The sequence below is a fragment of the Lagenorhynchus albirostris genome, chromosome 5 (assembly GCF_949774975.1).
Source record: "Lagenorhynchus albirostris chromosome 5, mLagAlb1.1, whole genome shotgun sequence".
Classification (NCBI taxonomy): domain Eukaryota; kingdom Metazoa; phylum Chordata; class Mammalia; order Artiodactyla; family Delphinidae; genus Lagenorhynchus; species Lagenorhynchus albirostris.
The window spans coordinates 30,766,252-30,786,878 of record NC_083099.1 but is presented as its reverse complement, the minus strand read 5'-3'; positions in this window follow the sequence as shown (position 1 = coordinate 30,786,878).

The following is a 20,627-nucleotide window of genomic DNA, read 5'->3' as shown; positions in this document are numbered from 1 at the left end:
TTAGCAGGGACGTAGAAGATAGACCATACAATGAGAGAGAGGACACGGAGGCAGAAGTAGATAGAGAATCAGTGAGAAGCTGAGTAGGGAGGAAACTAGCAATAGAGCAGGGCTTCTCGGCGTGGGACCCCAGACCGGAAGCTGCAGCATCGCCTGGGAACTTGTTAGAGTTGCAAGCTCTCGGGCTCCAGCCCAGAAGCAATGGATCAGAAGCTCTAAGGGATGGGCCCCACCACCCGTGTTTTCATAAGTCTTCCAAGTAGTTCTGGTGCTCACTAATGTGTGAGGACCACTGACCTAGAGCAGAGGAACCCAGGCAGAGGAAGGAAGGCAGGAGGGCAGCGAAGGGAGGCGAGAAGGTAGGAAGACGTCTTGATAGTGGCAAAGGAGGAGGAAGAGGCACCTAAGAGAGAAGAGAAATGCGGGTGTGAGTCTATCCCTCCACTCATACACTCCTTGTCATTTTCGAATAGCCCACAGATGACTGTTCCACGGATGCCACAGACACCTGTGCTCACACCTGGGACCTCTCTTTCCCAGTGGGTTTCTTAGTTGAGCTGGCCTCCAAGTCGCCAGTAACCTGCAGCTGTACCAGGCTTCTTCCGACACTGGGGAGGATGCTGTGTCATTTCGCTGATCTGAAAAATGGGGGTGGTGTTCCTCCTTTGCTCTTGTGGGCTCCTGACAATCCTTTCCAATGGGCACACCATTTTCATCTCAGCTTCCAGAAGGACCAGCTTCCAGGCTGAATTTTACATAAAACTGAGCTTTTCTCCAAGTGTCAGGCTGATGGACAACGGGCAAGGATATTTCTCGTTTGGTCATGGAGATCTTGGTGCTTAAGGCATAAATGTTCGCATGTTCAAAGTTAGCAAACGCATGCCGTCTCCAAATCCAGCCAATAGACCTTTATTAAATGCCTACTCCATACAAAGGTGACTCTACCTAGCTAAACCCCCACCCCCAAGGACCTCTGATCTCCTAGATAGTGATTGATAATAAGGACCCCGACCCCACACAGACCTCAGCCTGGTGTTTGTCTTCTCCAAAGACTTACTTTCTCAAGCATTCATTCTGGCACTGTGAAAAATGGGGCTCTCAGGACTACTCTGATTTTAGCAGTGCTAAGTGCAACTATTAATTCAACAAATGTTTATTTAATAGGGACTTCAAGCCATCTGGAAACAGGCACTCTTTCCAAGTGCTTAGGATCCATCAGTAGACAAAACACAGATCTGGGTCTTCAACAGGATCTAGGAAGGGGAGACAGAGAAGTAACAATAAACGTAAACATAAATAAAATTTCTAACATCTTTGAAGGTAAAAGTGCTGTGGAAAAAGGAAAAGTTGGAGAGTAAGAGAGTAGTTTGCAATTTTAATTATGGTGATGGGGCAGAACTCATTGAGAAGGTGGGACTTGGGCAAATACTTGAAGGAGGTAAGGGAGTGAGCCAGGATGGGAGTCCTGCAGGCAAACGCCACTGGAGCTATGGTCTGGTATGTTCAAACAACAGCCTGACATCTTCAAAGAACAGTAAACAGACTTTCCATATGCTATCTCACTATGCCTTAATGCACCAGCTATTGCTATTAGCATTTCACTGATGTAAAAACTTAGATGTAAAAACAGAGGTTTAGGAAGTCTGCATGGTTTGGTTAAGGTACTGGGTTTCAGAGCAGAGATTCCAATCCTGATTGAAATGATCCTAAAACACACATTGTTTTCTACAACTTACCTTGCTTCCCTGTGTGTAAAAGTGGATGTGGGGATGTGGATCACAAATTGAACACAGAGCCAAGCCATGAAGACAAGGGAACTGCCACAAAGTATGGCCCATCTTCCAAACAGGGCACATGCATCTTTGTGTAAGACACAAAGGAAAATGGTCTTACACTAGAAAAGGGAAAACTCAGGGCCAACAGAAGATGCAAGTCCTCAACAGTAACAGAAGAGTCAAGATCAGCCATTTTAAGTGATTTCAAATCTCCCAGCTGGTTGACTGATGTCACAGGGCTCTACCAGGAGTTGTCTGATGGTAAGAAGTCAAGGCAATCTGGGTGCCCATTGCTGAGGAAGTCAATAGTCAACATGTGCTGGATGCACACCAGGAGTGCTTGTGTTCCAGGTAATGGACTGTTAGACTTTTTTCACATTAACAGTTGCATAGAGTTTAAGATCATAGGGCTCAATAGGCAAAGCAAGAATTAGGTTGGATATGTAATATAACACCTATTCTACAAGAACATACATAACCAAATTATCTGCATTGAACACAGTAGAATGGTTGCCTATGGTTGGGGATAATGGAGATAAGCTACCATTTCCCATTTATTTCTCTTGCTGCCTTTAAACTAGATCAATACACTTATGTGTGTGTATATATATATATATATATATATATGTATATACATATCTGTTTCTGGACATATGAGATGCTTCATGAGTCTGCCAACTCTTATTCTAAGACAGCACTATCTTAATTATCACAGCCTCATTACACATTTTAATGTTGTGTAACATGGGTCATCCATCCTTATTCACTTTCATAATTCTCATGACTATTTTCACCTGTATATTTTTCCAATTGAATTATGAGATAATTTTGTAAAGTTCCAAAATACTGGTATTTTTATTGATATAGCTCTAACTATTAAATTAATATGGGAGAATGGAAATCTTTATACCAGATATATCTTCTAATTTACAAATATGGACATTTGTCTCTGTTTCATCAAGTAGTCTTTTGTACTCCTCAGCAAAGTGTTGTACTTTTCTTATGGATGCTGTGTATTTTTTGCTAAAAATGCCTATAATTCAAGTTTGGCTGTAGTCAAGGGAATCTTCTTTTTCATTACACTTTCTAATGATTTTTTCAGTGATAATGAGTGCTTTATTTATTTTTAACATCTTTGTTGGAGTATAATTGCTTTACATTGTTGTGTTAGTTTCTGCTGTATAACAAAGTGAATCAGTTATACATATATCTCCATATCTCCACCCTCTTGCATCTCCCTCCCTCCCACCCTCCCTATCCCACCCGTCTAGGTGGTCACAAAGCACCGAGCTGATCTCCCTGTGCTATGCGGCTGCTTCCCACTAGCTAGCTATTTTACATTTGGTAGTGTATAGATGTCCACGCCGCTCTCTCACTTCGTCCCAGCTTACTCTTCCCGCTACCCGTGTCCTCAGTTCCATTCTCTACATCTGCGTCTTTATTCCTGTCCTGCCCCTAGGTTCTTCAGAACCTTTTTTTTTAGATTCCATATATATGTGTTAGCATACGGTATTTGTTTTTCTCTTTCTGACTTACTTCACTCTGTATGACAGACTCTAGGTCCATCCACTTCACTACAAATAACTCAATTTCATTTCTTTTTATGGCTGAGTAATATTCCATAGTATATATGTGCCACATCTTCTTTATCCATTCATCTGTCGATGGACACTTAGGTTGCTTCCATGTCCTGGCTATTGTAAATAGTGCTTCAATGAACATTGTGTTACATGATTCTGTGTGTGTGTGTGTGTGTGTGTGTGTGCACGTGTGTGTGAGACATCAAAAGCTGGGACATACCCAAGGAAAGAGATGAAGTTACTGATCTGAAATTATTTTTCTTTTTCAAGTGTAAATATTTACTGTTATAAATTTCCTTCTAAGCATTGCTTTTTATGCTTTCTGTTGTTCAGTGGAGTGTCCTACAAGTATCAATAAGATAAACTGGTTGATAGTGTTGTACAGGTCAGCTATATTCCTGCTGATTTCTGACTACTTATTTATTAAGGATTAAGGTCTGGAAGTGTTGCTGTAGATTTGTCTACTTTTGCTTTCAGATTTTTTTCTTTAATGTTTATTATTTATTTATTTATTTTTCTTATTAGTCATCCATTTTATGCACATCAGTGTATACATGTCAATCCCAATTGCCCAATTCATCACACCGCCACCCCCACCCCCCGCCATTTTCCCCCCTTGGTGTCCATACATTAGTTCTCTACATCTGTGTCTCAATTTCTTCTCGGCAAACTGGTTCATCTGTACAGTTTTCTAGGTTCCACATATATGTGTTAATATACGATATTTGTTTTTCTCTTTCTGACTTACCTCAGTCTGTATGACAGTCTCTAGATCCAACCACATCTCTACAAATGACCCAATATCGTTCCTTTTTCTGGCTGAGTAATATTCCATCATATATATGTACCACATCTTCCTTATCCATTCGTCTGTCAATGGGCATTTAGGTTGCTTCCATGACCTGGCTATTGTAAATACAGCTGCAATGAACATTGGGGGTGCATGTGTCTTTTTGAATTATGGTTTTCTCTGGGTATATGCCCAGTAGTGGGATAACTGGGTCATATGGTAATTCTATTTTTAGTTCTTTAAGGAACCCCCATACTGTTCTCCATAGTGGCTGTATCAATTTACATTCCCACCAACAGTGCAAGAGGGTCCCCTTTTCTCCACATCCTCTCCAGCATTTGTTGTTTGTAGATTTTCTGATGATGTCCATTTTAACTTGTGTGAGGTGATACCACATTGTAGTTTCGACTTGCATTTCTCTAATGATTAGTGATGTTGAGCAGCTTTTCATATGCTTCTTGGCCATCTGTATGTCTTCTTTGGGGAAATGTCTATTTAGGTCTTCTGCCCATTTTGGAATTGGGTTGTTTGTTTTTATAATATTGAGCTACATGAGCTGCTTGTAAATTTTGGAGATTAATCCTATGTCAGTTGCTTCATTTGCAAATATCTTCTCCCATTCTGAGGGTTGTCTTTTCGTCTTGTTTATGGTTTCCTTTGCTGTGCAAAAGCTTTTAAGTTTCGTTAGGTCCCATTTGTTTATTTTTGTTTTTATTTCCATTACTCTATGAGGTGGATCAAAAAAGATCTTGCTGTGATTTATGTCATAGAGTGTTCTGCCTATGTTTTCCTCTAAGAGTTTTATAGTGTCTGGCCTTACATTTAGGTCTTTAATCCATTTTGAGTTTATTTTTGTTTATGGTGTTAGGGAGTGTTCTACTTTCATTCTTTTACATGTAGCTGTCCAGTTTTCCCAGCACCACTTATTGAAGAGACTGTCTTTTCTCCATTGTATATCCTTGCCTTCTTTGTCATAGATTAGTTGACCATAGGTGCGTGGGTTTATCTCTGGGCTTTCTATCCTGTTCCATTGATCTATATTTCTGTTTTTTGTGCCAGTACCATATTGTCTTGATTACTGTAGCTTTGTAGTATAGTCTGAAGTCAGGGAGTCTGATTCTTCCAGCTCCATTTTTTTCCCTCAAGACTGATTTGGCTATTCGGGGTCTTTTGTGTTTCCATACAAATTGTGATTTTTTTTTGTTCTAGTTCTGTGAAAAATGCCATTGGTAATTTGATAGGGATTGCACTGAATCTGTAGATCGCCTTGGGTAGTATAGTCATTTTCACAATATTGATTCTTCCAATCCAAGAACATGGTATATCTCTCCATCTGTTTGTATCATCTTTAATTTCTTTCATCAGTGTCTTATAGTTTTCTGCATACAGGTCTTTTGTCTCCTGAGGTAGGTTTATTCCTAGGTATTTTATTCTTTTTGTTGGAGCGGTAAATGTGAGTGTTTCCTTAATTTCTCTTTCAGATTTTTCATCATTAGTGTATAGGAATGCAAAAGAATGCATTAATTTTGTATCCTGCAACATTATCAAATTAATTGATTAGCTCTTGTAGTTTTCTGGTGTCATCTTTAGGATTCTCTATGTATAGTGTCATGTCATCTGCAAACAGTGACAGTTTTACTTCGTCTTTTCCCATTTGTATTCCTTTTATTTCCTTTTCTTCTCTGAATGCCATGGCTAGGACTCCCAAAACTACGTTGAATAATAGTGGTGAGAGTGGACATCCTTGTCTTGTTCCTGATCTTAGAGGAAATGCTTTCAGTTTTTCACCATTGAGAATGATGTTTGCTGTGGGTTTGTTGTATATGGCCTTTATTATGTTGAAATAGGTTCCCTCTATGCCCACTTTCTGGAGAGTTTTTATCATAAATTGCTGTTGAATTTTCTCAAAAGCTTGTTCTGCAACTATTGAGATGACCATATGGTTTTTCTTCTTCAATTTTTAATATGGTGTATCACATTGATTGATTTATGTATGTTGAAGAATCCTTGCATCCCTGGGATAAATCCCACTTGATCATGGTGTATGATCCTTTTAATGTGTTGTTGGATTGAGTTTGCTAGTATTTTGTTGAGGATTTTTCTATCTATATTCATCAGTGATATTGGTCTGTAATTTTCTTTTCTTGTAGTATCTTTGTCTGGTTTTGGTATCAGGGTGATAGTGACCTCATAGAATAAGTTTGGGAGTGTTCCTTCCTCTGCAATTTTTTGGAAGAGTTTCAGAAGGATGGGTGTTATCTCTTCTCTAAATGTTTGATAGAATTCACCTGTGAAGTCTTCTGGTCCCAGACTTTTGTTTGTTGGAAGATTTTTAATGACAGCTTCAAATTCATTATATTTTATTTGTCTGTTCATATTTTCTATTTCTTCCTGTTCAGACTTGGAAGGTTTTACCTTTCTAAGAATTTGTCCATTTCTTCCAGGTTGTCCATTTTATTGGCATAGAGTCTCTTAGGCTGCTTTGTATTTCTGTGATGTTGTTTGTAACTTCTCATTTTTTTTAATTTCTAATTTTATTGATTTGAGTCCTCTCCCTCTTTTGCTTCATGAGCCTGGTTAAAGGTTATCAACTTAGTTTATCTTCTCAAAGAACAAGATTTTACTTTCAGTGATTTTTGCTAATGTTTTCTTCATCCCTGTTTCATTTATTCCTCTCTGGTCTTTAAGATTTCTTTCCTTCTGCTAACTTTGGGTTTTGTTTTTTCTTCTTTCTCTACTTCCTTTAGGTGTAAGGTTAGATTATTTATTTGAGATTTTTCTTGTTTCTTGAGGTAGGCTTGTATAGCTATAATCTTCCCTCTTAGAACTGCTTTTGCTGCATCCCATAGGCTTTGGATCATCGTGTTTTCATTTGTCTTTAGGTATTTTTTGATTTCCTCTTTGAATTCTTCAGTGATCTCTTGTTTATTTAGTAACATATTGTTTAGTCTCCATGTCTTTGTGTATTTTAAGTTTTTTTTCTCTGTAATTGATTTCTAATCTCATACCATTGTGATCAGAAAAGATGCTTGATATGATTTCAATGTTCTTAAATTTACTGAGGCTTGATTTGTGACCCAGGATGTGATCTATCCTGGAGAATGTTCCATGCACACTTGAGAGGAAAATGTAATCTGTTGTTTTTGGATGGAATGTCCTATAAATATCAATTAAATCTATCTGGTCTATTGTGTCATTTAAAACTTGTGTTTCCTTATTAATTTTCTGTTTGGATGATCTGTCCTTTGGTGTAAGTGAGGTGTTAAAGTCCCCCACTACTATTGTGTTACTGTCGATTTCCTCTTTTAGAGCTGTTAGCAGTTGCCTTATGTATTGAGGTGCTCCTATGTTGGGTGCATATATATTTATAATTGTTATATTTTCTTCTTGGATTGATCCCTTGATCATTACGTAGTGTCCTTCCTTGTCTCCTGTAATATTCTTTATTTTAAAGTCTATTTTATCTGATATGAGTATTGCTACTCCAGCTTTCTTTTGATTTCCATTTGCATGGAATATCTTTTTCCATCCCTCTCTTTCAGTCTGTATGTGTCCCTATGTGTGAAGTGAGTCTCTTGCAGACAGCAAGAAAAGTAGGTGTTGTTTTTGTATCCATTCAGCAAGCCTGTGTCTTTTGGTTGGAGCATTTAATCCATTCACGTTTAAGGTGATTATTGATATGTGTGTTCCTATGACCATTTTCTTAATTGTTTTGGGTTTGTTTTTGTAGGTCCTTTTCTTCTATTGTGTTTCCCACTTAGAGAAGTTCCTTTAACACTTGTTGTAGAGCTTGTTTGGTGGTGCTGAATTCTCTTAGCTTTTCCTTGCCTGTAAAACTTTTGATTTCTCTATCGAATGTGAATAAGATCCTTGCCGGCTAGAGTAATCTTGGTTGTAGGTTCTTCCCTTTCATCACTTTAAGTATATCATGACACTCCCTTCTGGCTTGTAGAGTTTCTGCTGAGAAATCAGCTGTTAACCTTATGGGAATTCCCTTGTAGGTTGTTTGTCATTTTTCCCTTGCTGCTTCAATAATTTTTCTTTGTCTTTAGTTTTTGCCAGTTTGATTACTATGTGTCTCAGTGTGTTTCTCCTCAGGACTCTCTGCTCTTCCTTGACTTGCATGGCTATTTCCTTTCCCATGTTAGGGAAGTTTTCCACTATAATCTCTTCAAATATTTACTTGGGTCCTTTCTCTCTCTTTTCTCCTTTTGGGACCCCTGTAATGCAAATGTTGTTGCTTTTAGTGTTGTCCCAGTGGTCTCTTAGGCTGTCTTCATTTCTTTTCATTCTTTTTTCTTCATTCTGTTCCACAGCAGTGAATTCCACCATTCTGTCTTCCAGGTCACTTATCCGTTCTTCTACCACAGATATTCTGCTATTGATTCCTTCTAGTGTATTTTTAATTTAAATTATAGTATTGTTCATCTCTGTTTGTTTGTTCTTTAATTCTCCTAGATCTTTGTTAAACATTTCTTGCATCTTCTCGATCTTTGCTTCCATTCTTTTTCCGAGGTCCTGGATCATTTTCACTACCATTATTCTGAATTCTTTTTCTGGATTGTTGCCTATCTCCATTTCATTTAGTTGTTTTCCTGGGGTTTTATCTTGTTCCTTCATCTGGTACATAGCCCTCTGCCTTTTCATCTTGTCTATCTTTCTGTGAATGTGGTTTTTGTTCCACAGGCTGCAGGATTGTAGTTCTTCATGCTTCTGCTCTGTGGTGCATGACTCTTTTTGAATTATGGTTTTCTCAGGGTATATGCCCAGTAGTCAGGTTGATGGGTCAAATGGTAGTTCTATTTTTAAGGAAACTCCACACTATTCTCCATAATGGCTGTATCAGTTTACATTCCCACCAACAGTGCAAGAGGGTTTCCTTTTCTCCACACCCTCTCCAGCATTTATTGTTTGTAGATTTTTCGATGATGGCCCTTCTGACCAGTGTGAGGTGATACCTCATTGTAGTTTTGATTTGCATTTCTCTAATGATTAGTGATGTTAAGCATCCCTTCATGTGTTTGTTGGCCATCTGTATGTCTTCTTTGGAGAACTGTCGATTTAGGTCTTCTGCCCATTTTTAGATTGGGTTGTTTGTTTTTTTGATATTGAACTGCATGAGCTGCTTGTGTATTTTGGAGATTAATCCTTTGTCAGTTGCTTCACTTGCAAATATTTTCTCCTATTCTGAGGGTTGTCTTTTTGTTTTGTTTATGGTTTCCTTTTCTGTGCAAAAGCTTTAAAGTTTCGTTAGGTCCCATTTATTTACTTTTGTTTTTATTTCCATTTCTCTAGGAGGTGGGTCAAAAACGATCTTGCTGTGATTTATGTCATAGAGCGTCCTGCCTATGTTTTCCTCTAAGAGTTTTATAGAGTCTGGCCTTACATTTAGGTCTTTAATCCATTTTGAGTTTATTTTTGTGTGTGGTGTTTGGGAGTGTTTTCTGCATACAGATCTTTTTTCTCCTTAGGTAGGTTTATTCCTAGGTATTTTATTCTTTTCGTTGCAATGGTAAATGGGAGTGTTTCCTTAATTTCTCTTTCAGATTTTTCATTGTTAGTGTACAGGACTGCAAGAGATTTCTGTGCATTAATTTTATAACCTGCTACTTTACCAGATTCATTGATTAGTTCTAGTAGTTTTCTGGTAGCATCTTTAGGATTCTCTATGTATAGTATCATGTCATCTGCAAACAATGACAGTTTTACTTCTTTTCTGATTTGGATTGTTTTTATTTCTTTTCTGTCTCTGGTTGATGTGGCTAAAACTTTGAAAACTCTGTTGAATAATAGTGGTGAGAGTGGGCAACCTTGTCTTGTTCCTGATCTTACTGGAAATGGTTTCAGTTTTTCACTATTGAGGATGATGTTGGCTGTGGGTTTGTCATATATGGCCGTTATTATGTTGAGGTAAGTTCCCTCTAGGCCTACGTTTTGGAGAGTTTTTATCATAAATTGGTGTTGAATTTTCTCAGAAGTTTTTTCTGCATCTATTGAGATGATCATATGGTTTTTCTCATTCAATTTGTTAATATGGTGTATCACATTGATTGAAATGCATATACTGAAGAATCCTTGCTTTCCTGGGTTAAACCCCACTTGATCATGGTGTGTGATCCTTTTAATATGCTGTTGGATTCTGTTTGCTAGTATTTTGTTCAGGTTTTTCGCATTTATGTTCATCAGTGATATTGGCCTGTAGTTTTCTTTTTGGGGGACATCTTTGTCTGGTTTTGGTATCAGGATGATGGTGGCCTCATACAATGAGTTTGGGAGTGTTCCTCCCTCTGCTATATTTTGGAAGAGTTTGAGAAGGATAGGTATTAGCTCTTCTCTAAATGTTTGATAGAATTCGCCTGTGAAGCCATCTGGTCCTGGGCTTTTGTTTTTTGGAAGATTTTTAATCACAATTTCAATTTCAGTGCTTGCGATTAGTCTGTTTATATTTTCTATTTTTTCCTGGTTCAATCGCAGAAGGTTGGGCTTTTCTAAGAATTTATCCATTTCTTCCAGGTTGTCCATTTTATTGGCATATAGTAGCTTGTAGTAATCTCTTGTGATCCTTTGTATTTCAGTAGTATCAGTTGTTGCTTCTTTTTTTTCTTTTCTAATTCTGTTGATTTGAGTCTTCTCCCTTTTTTTCTTGATGAGTCTGGCTAATGATTTATCAATTTTGTTTATCTTCTTAAAGAACAAGCTTTTAGTTTTATTGATCTTTGCCATTGTTTCCTTCATTTCCTTTTCATTTATTTCTGATCTGATCTTTATGATTTCTTTCCTTCTGTTAACTTTGGGTTTTTTGGGGTTTTTTTGTTTTTTGTTTTTTGTTTTTTTTGTTTTTTTTGGTTCTCCTTTCTCTAATTGCTTTAGGTGTAAGTTTAGGTTGTTTATTTGAGATTTTTCTTGTTACTTGAGGTAGGATTGTATTGCTATAAACCTCCCTCTTAGAACTGCTTTTGCTACATCCCATAGGTTTTGCATCATCATGTTTTCATTGTCATTTGTTTCTAGGTATTTTTTTATTTCCTCTTTGATTTCTTCAGTGATCTCTTTGTTTTTTAGTAGTGTATTGTTTAGCCCCAAGTGTTTGTATTTTTTACAGATTTTTTCCTCTAATTGATATCTAGTCTCATAGCATTGTGGTTGGAAAAGATACTTGATATGATTTCAATTTTCTTAAATTTACCAAGGCTCAATTTGTGACCAAAGATATGATCTATCCTGGAGAATGTTCCATGAGCACTTGAGAAGAAAGTGTATTCTGTTGTTTTTGGATAGAATGTCCTATAAATATCAATTAAGTCCATCTTTTTAATGTGTCAATTAAACCTTGTGTTTCCTTATTTGTTTTCATTTTGGTTGATCTGTCCATTGGTGAAATTGGGATATTAAAGTCCCCTACTATGATTGTGTTACTGTTGATTTCCCCTTTTATGGCTGTTAGCATTTGCTTTATGTAGTGAGGTGTTCCTAGGTTGGGTGCATAAATATTTACAATTGTTATATCTTCTTCTTGGATTGATCCCTTGATCATTATGTAGTGTCCTTCTTTGTCTCTTGTAATAGTCTTTATTTTAAAGTCTCTTTTGTCTGATATGAGAATTGCTGCTCCAGCTTTCTTTTGATTTCCATTTGCATGGAATATCTTTTTCCATCCCCTCACTTTCAGTCTGTATGTGTCCCCAGGTCTGAAGTGGGTCTCTTGTAGACAGCATATATACGGTCTTGTTTTTGGATCCATTCAGCTAGTCTATGTCTTTTGGTTGGAGCATTTAATCCATTTCCATTTAAGGGAATTATTGATATGTATGTTCCTATTACTATTTTCTTAATTGTGTTGGGTTTGTTTTTGTAGAACTTTTCCTTCTGTTGTGTTTCCTGCCTTGAGAATTTCTTGTAGCATTTGTTGTAAAGGTGGTTTTAGTGGTGCTGAATTCTCTTAGCTTTTGCTTGTCTGTAAAGCTTTTAATTTCTCTGTCAAATATGAAGGAGATCCTTGCTTTGTAGTGTAATCTTTTTTTTTTTTTCGATACGTGTGCTTCTCACTGTTGTGGCCTCTCGCATTGTGGAGCACAGGCTCCAGACACGCGGGCTCAGTGACCATGGCTCACGGGCCTAGCCACTCCACAGCATGTGGGATCTTCCCGGAACAGGGCACCAACCCATGTTCCCTGCATCGGCAGGTGGACTCTCAACCACTGTGCCACCAGGGAAGCCCATAGCATAATCTTGGTTGTAGGTTTTTCCCTTTCATCACTTTAAATATGTCCTGCCACTCCCCTCTAGCTTGCAGAGTTTCTGCTGAAAGATCAGCTGTTAACCTTATGGGGATTCCCTTGTATATTATTTGTTGCTGATTTTAATATTTTTTTCTTTGTGTTTAATTTTTAATAGTTTTATTAATATGTGTCTTGGCATGTTTCTCCTAGGATTTATCCTGTATGGGATTCTCTGCACTTCCTGGATTTGATTGATTATTTCCTTTCCCCTATTAGGGAAGTTTTCAACTATAATCTCTTCAAATATTTTCTCAGTCCATTTTCTCAGTCTTGTTTTTCTCTTCTTCTTCTGGGACCCATATAATTTGAATGTTGTTGCATTTAATGTTGTCCCAGAGGTCTCTGAGACTGTCCTCAATTCTTTTCATTCTTTTTCTCTATTCTGCTCTGTGGTAGTTATATGCACTATTTTATTTTCCAGGACACTTATCCGTTCTTCTGCCTCAGTTATTCTGTTATTGATTCCTTCTAGAGATTTTTTAATATCACTTATATTGTTGTTCATCATTGTTTGGTTGCTCTTTAGTTCTTCTAGGTCCTTGTTAACAGTTTCCTGTATTTTCTCCATTCTACATCCAAGATTTTGGATACATTTATTCTCATTACTCTGAATTCTTTTTCAGGTAGACTACCTCTTTCCTCTTCATTTGTTTGGTCTGGTGGGTTTTTACCTTGCTCCTTCATCTGCAGCATATTTCTCTGTCTTTTTGTTTTTCTTAACTTACTGTGTTTGGGGTCTCCTTTTTGCAGGCTGCAGGTTTATAGTTCCCATTGTTTTTGGTGTCTGCCCCCAGCGGCTAAGATTGGTTCAGAGGGTTGTGTAGGCTTTCTGGTGGAGGGGACTAGTGCCTGTGTTCTGGTGGATGAAGCTGCATCTTGTCTTTCTGATGGGCAGGTCCATGTCTGGTGGTGTGTTTTGGGGTGTCTGTAGACTTATTATGATTTTAGGCAGCCTCTCTGGTAATAGGTGGGATTGTGTTCCTCTCTTGCTAGTTGTTTGCTATGGGGTGTCCAGCACTGGAACTTGCTGGTCATTGAGTGGTGCTGGGTCTTAGCATTGAGATGGATATCTCTGGGAGAGCTCTTGCCGACTGATATCACGTGGGGCTGGGAGGTCTCTGGTGGTCCAGTGTCCTAAACTTGGATCTCCCACCTCCGAGACCCAGGCCCAACACCCCTCCAGAGAGCTAAGACCCAGTCAGCCACACAGCTCAGAAGAAAAGGGAGAGGAAAAAAAAGAAATAAAATAAAATAAAATAAAAATTATTATAATAAAATTTTTTAATATTATTAAAGTTAAAAATAATAGAAAAAAAGAGCACAATAAAACCAATAAACAAATCCACCCATTATAAGAAGCGCTAAAACTTAAACTAAGATAAACATATAAATCAGAAACTAGTCAGTCACATACAGCAAACCCCAAGTCTACTGTTTCTCACAAAATCCACCACCTCAATTTTGGAATGATTCATTGTCTATTCAGGTATTCCACATATGCAAGGTACATCAAGTTGATTGTGTAGATTTAACCCACTGTTCCTGAGGCTGCTGGAGTAATTTCCCTTTCTCTTCTTTTTTCGCACAGCTCCTGGGTTCAGCTTTGGATTTGACACTGCCTCTGCATATAGGTTGCCCTCTGGCATCTGTTCTCCATCCAGATAGAAGGGAGTTAAAGGAGCAGCAGATTAGGTGGCTCTGGCTCACTCAGGCCGGGGAGAGGGAGGGGTATGGAATGCGGGGTGAGCCTGTGGTGGCAGAGGCCAGCGTGATGTCACAACAGCCTGAGCCATGTCATGTGTTCTCCTGGGGAAGTTGTCCCTGGATCACAGGACCCTGGCAGTGGTGGATCACACAGGCTCCCAGGAGGGGAGGTATGGATGGTGACCTGTGCTTGCACACAGGATCCTTGGTTGCTGCAGCAGCAGCGTTAGCATTTCATAACCGTCTCTGCAGTCCACGTTGATAGCCATGGCTCACGCCCATTTCTGAAGCTCAATTAGGTGGTGCTCTGAATCTCCTCTCCTCACACACCCCGAAGCAATGGTCTCTTGTTTCTTAGGCAGGTCCAGAGTTTTTCCCAGACTCCCTCCCAGCTAGCTGTGGTGTACTAGCCTGCTTCAGGCTGTGTTCACACAGCCAAGCTCAGTCCTCTCTCTGGGATCTGACCTCCGAAGCCTGAGCCTCAGCTCCCAACTCCCACCCACCCCAGCGGGTGAGCAGACAAGCTTCTCAGGCTGGTGAGTGCTGGTCGGCACTGAATCTCTGTGCAGAAATCTCTCTGCTTTGCCCTCTGCACCCCTGTTGCTGCACTATCCTCTGTGGCTCCAAGCTTCCCCAACCCGCAGACCCCCCATCTCTGCCAGTGAAGAGGATTCGTAGTGTGTGGAAACTTTTCCTCCTTCACGTCTCCCTCCAAAAGGTGCAGGTCCTGTCCCTATTCTTTTGCCTCTGTTTGTTCTTTTTTCTTTTGCCTTACCCAGGTACATGAGGAGTTTCTTGCCTTTTTGGAAGTATGAGGTCTTCTGCCAGCATTCAGTAGGTGTTCTGTAAGAGTTGTTCCACATGTAGATGTATTTTTGATGTATTTGTTGGGAGGAAGGTGATCTCTGCGTCTAACTCCTCCATCATCTTGAAGGTCCTCTACACTTTCTAGTTTTTAATGTATATTTTATAAATATCAAACACGCTGAGCATTATTATTTAAATTTTCTTCAATGGAATTTATTATTTCATTTGTTTGTGTTTTATTCAGGCACATAATATCACAGTCTATAATATAAGAAAATATTAATTTCAAGTTATCCATATTTTTAATTTGTTTTCCTACCTTACTGCATTGTCTGAAACTTCTAGAAAAATATTCAATAATATATTGGCAGAAGTATTTCTCTTTCTTCTCATTTAGGTGGAAATGCCTTTATTTTTTCACAATGAAGTGTGCTATTCATTGCTGCTGTTATATGAATATTCAAATAAGGGAGTTCCTATCCTTGTTTTACTAAGAATTATTATTTTAAATAGATACTTTATTTTTTTCAAATGCATTTTAACATCTACAGATAAGAGAATATATTGAACCAGACTTGAATTCCTGAAGTAAACTCTACTTCATCATGGCATGTTTTGTTTTTAATTTACTGGTGGATCTAATATGCTATAATTTTACTTAGGATTCTTGCTTCCATATTAATAAATATGACTAGGGTGTAGTTTTCTTGTTTGCATATTTGCTAGCATTTTATTTTCAATGGCCCTGAGTATTTAATTTTCACCTTTATGAAAGTATAATATAGAAGAAAAACTGTCCAAATTATATCAACAGCCTGATGAATTTTCATAAAGCAAACTTACCCATGTAACCACCACCTACATCAGGAAATAAGAAAGCGACTAGCATCAAGTTCCCTCCCAGTCACTATTCCCCCAGCTTTGCAAAAGTAAACAGGTAGCCATCTCCTGACTTCTAAAACCAAAGACTGTTTTGCATTATTTTGGACTTTATATAAATGGAATAATAGTGTTTATTATTCTGTGTCTGATTTGTTTTGCTCAAATCATATTTGTGAAATTCATGTCCTTATAATTTAATTCATTCATCTGAATAGCTGTATGATATTCATTTGTATGAATATACCACAATTTGCTTATTTACTCCATTGTCATACATTTGAGCTATTTCCAGTTTTTGATTGTTATAATTGTACTATGAATATTCTCACACATGTCTTTTGGTGTACATGTCTTTCAATAAACACATGTCTGCATTTCTGTTAGTATATATATCCAGAAGTGAAATTGCTGGGTCCTGGAATATCTATATGTACTGTTTTAATAGGTACTTTCAAGTAGTTTTCTAAAGTCATAGAATAGGAGATGAAGTTTCTCCCAAAGAGATAGCTTCCACTTTTTCATGAAAAACCAAGGTGCTGTTGGGCCAACCTGGCTAAGGACTTGAATATAAAATTTCCATTTGACAAGTGAGGCTCATTGGACACTCCCCAATTTGTTAAATCATTGATCCTGGGTCACAAGGACTTCATGATCAGGCATTTACTTTCCACAAGAGAAAACTAATAGGTGGTTTTCAGAAGGGATGTACTTGAACACTGTGAATCCATCCACACAGTCCCATAGACTCAGAGAGCAGGATTTGAATTTTATCAGTTTATCGGCCACCCCAGAGGCATGATCACATTACAGTCAGAAACACAGAGACCCAAGTTTCTGACTTGCCAACCAACAGGACATCATTTATGTAGGAAAGCATTGGACATCAGGAAGTAGAAACACTCTTGCTAAAATCTGATTCATTCACCACTGGCAAATCACAGCACAGTTTAAGCACCCATGGGGAAATGTTAAGCATCCAGTGAGCACTTCTCTTCTGATCAAGAGACCCTCCTTTGCACTTTATGAGCATTCACAATGCATGCATGTAAAACATCAATATCAATTACACATTCAGCAGTGAAAGCCACAACCATAGTACATTTAATTGTCCTGAAGGGTCCCAACCACAAAATTACATTAACTCCCTTCCCCTTCTCTGAACCTTGTCTAAACCCCCATTAACTACATCTGCTTTTTTATTTCCTGATCTGGGTGGTGGTTACATGGGTGAGTTTGTTTTATGAAAATTCATCAGGCTTTTGACTTATCATTTGGACAATTTTTATTCTATATTATAGTTTCATAATGGTGAATATTAAATTATCAGGCAATGGGCACAATGGTGACTTGGGCAACTGTGTCCAACAGAGCCACAAAATTTGAATCTCTTCCCTCCCTGAAGTTCCCTAGCACACACAGACAGGTGCATATTGCCTTCAGTACTTCTGAACAGGAGGAGATCTCAGCCCCAAGTCTAATCATCTTTCTCCTTAAAGAAACTGAGAGAGTGAGGGAAAGATGAATCGAGGGGACTGGAGAGAAAGTGGCTTCACACCGTAAGTAAGGCACATTTACCTTCCATTTCGAGCAGTGCAGCAGCTACTCTCAGCTCAAACAAAATTCCATTGTTTCAGCCTATCTAATACTATATGGAATGGTGATGTCCTCATGGCTAACACCCTCTGTTTCATCCTTGGGAATCTCTTGACTCAGCAATCACAGCCACATTGATTTCCAGCTGGGGTCATGGGGTATGTGCCATCTGGCTGGCTTGGGCTTGGCTCCCACAGCAGTAACCTTCTTTGAGGAACCCATATTAATCTGGGACCTCATTTCCCATTAAGAAGATAACATTTCCTAAGTTCTTACTTGGTCTCCACATAAGCGCTAGGGGAATTTTCCAGGGTGGCAGGGTTGAGAGCAAGCATTTATCTAGATTTCTTTGGGTCAGTTTCTCATTCTACAGTGGGTCACTTTCATCATTATAGTAAACCCAGTTCAGAGCAGTAAGACCCTGAATACTAGTCAACAACTCATTTATGGTTTCCCAGAGGAGTTTGTCTGTTTTAGGGAAAACTCCTTTATTGCAGCCAGTACCTACTGCAAAAAAAAAAAAAACAAAACAAAACTCTAAACCTATTATTGTCAGCTGCAAATGGACCTGCAGTTGTCATGACAGACTGACAGAGCCCTAAGATGAACCAGCTGTTCCCATTCTTCCTTAACAAGCATCATGCATCCCACCCCCTTCATCTCCCAAGTGAATCGGCCAAAGGTCTATAGATTCTCCTGTTTTCTGCACATTGTGGTAACAAATTTCCCTCCTTTCATTATCTGTGTATGTGAGTGTTTTTGTAACTGTTATTTCACAGAGACAGAACCTTTAACCAGCTACCCTCAAGAGAAATCTTCATATCAGTTATAGGGTCAACTTGAAGTTGACCACTGGACTGGCGAAGTGGAGAGTTACAATATCCAAGGCCCAGTTCAGGCAGCTGTTTTTGAACCTATTTCCTGGTATTTGATCTACAGTTTCTCCCCAATTCCTTGTCATTAACAGGCAATGAAGTAGAGGACAATTTATTGCCTGGTTGAACATATATTTTGGTCAACATGTTTGCTGAAAATGTCAAAACTGTGAAGGGTCAGAGATTTTACCCTACTTTCAAGCTAACAAGGTACCCTGCCATTGTTTCATGAATGCTGTTCTACCAGATTCCTGGGTCAGAGATGAAGGACAGTTTATTACCACAGAAATAATAGTAACCAGAATATCATAACTTTTGGACCATTCCCTGAGTCCCAGTTCCCACAGGGTGTCATGACATGGGCCAAAGGACACCTGCACGTGCAGCGTGTTGCATTGCAGAAGAGAAACCCTGAACTTACTCAACAGTAAGTTTTCTTTTTGACCCAGAGAGAGAGACTTTCTTTACTATACTTGACTAAGTATGCCTGTGCTTTGCTCCAGACAGTGTCTCCCAAGGCTATTTGCTATGCAAACATTCTTGAAAAAATAGTCCAGAACAAAGGGTAAGCATTGCCTTACCCACAGGACATGCAAGAAATCTAATTTACATAAAGTTCACCCTTTTGAGGTGTACAGTCCTCTGAGTTTTGAAAAACGTATACAGTCATGTAATCACTAGCACAATCAATATAGAATATTTTATCATCCCCAAGAGTTCACTTGTGTTCCTTTGTTGTCAGTTTCTTCCCTCCACCCACAATCCCTGGCAACCACTGATCAGATTTTGAGCTCTATTGTTTTCCTTTTCCAGAGTGTTATATAAATGGAATCATAAAAAATATAACCATTTATGTCTGGCTTCTTTCACTTAGTGCAATGCTTTTGAGATTTGTCCATGTATTTTTAATGCTGAGTAGTATTCCATTGTATACACAACGATTTCTTTATCAATTCACCAGTTGATGGAAATTTGGATTGTTTCCAGTTTTTTACTATTATGAATAAATATGCTATAAACATCCACATACAGGCTTTTGGTGAACCTATGTTTTCATTTCTTTTGAATAATTAGTTTGAAATAGATGCTTGGGCCATATAGTAAGTTCATGTTTAACTTTTTAAAAGAACTGACTGCGGTTTTCCTAAGTGATTTGTATCGTTCACTTGTAGCAGCAATGGATGAAAACATTACTTCACATCCTCGCACTTGACATGGAATTGTTTTTAATTCCAACCATTCTAATAAGTGTTTAGTTATACTTTTCATTTACATTTCTCTAATGATTAATGATGCCAAGCACCTTTTCATGTCCTTATTGTTTTGTATGTCTTATTTGGTGAAGCAGCTATTCAAGTCTTCTTTCCATTTTTTAATTTTTTTTTTCTTATTGAGTTTGGAGAATTCTTTACATATTTTGGATAGACATTTTTTTTTTATCAGACTTTCTTTTTTTTTTTACCCCAGATTTTTTCTTCCAGTCTGTGGCTTTTTATTTTCTTAACGTTCAAAGAACCTAAGTTTTACATTTTAATTAAATTCAATTTATCTTTTTTTTAATCTCATGGTTTGTATTTTTGTGTCTTCTCTGATAAATCTTTGCTTAACTGAAAGTAAAAAACATTCTCTTTTATGTTTTCTTTGTTATGCTTTACAGTTTTCCGTTTTCTTTTCATTTTTTTTTTTTTTTACTTTTTAAATTTTTTTGGCCACTCTGAAAAGATTGTGAGATCTTAGTTCCCCAACCACGGATTGAACTGGGGACCCTGCAGTAGAAGCACAGAGTCCTAACCGCTAGAACACCAGGGAATCCCCAGTTTTTCATTTTATATTTAGGTTTGTGGTCCTTTTTCAGTTGTTTTTGTTGAAGTTTTGTTTTGTTTTGTTTTTCTTTTTACATGTGGATATCCAACTCTTCCATCAATATTTGCTGAAAAGACTGTCTTTCATCTATTAAATTACATTGGGAACTTTAGTGAAAAATCAATTGATTACATAGGTTTGAACCTATTTCTGCTATCTTTATTCTGTTCCATTTATCAGTATGTCTAACCTTTCACAAATATTACAGTGTTAATTATTGTATTTTATGGTAAGTGTGTAAATGATGTGGTCGTGTCCTCTGTGGTCTTTAAAAAATTGTTTTAGCTATTCTAAATAATTTCTTAACTTTTCCATGTAGATTTTAGAATCAGCTTTCTCATTTATACAAAAAGGTCTGCTGGTATTTTGAATGGAGTTGCAATGAATTTATAGTATAACTCTCCATTTATTTAGTCCTTCTTTGATAGCTTTCATTAATATTTTGTAGTTTCATGATGCAAATACTGGAATATATTTTG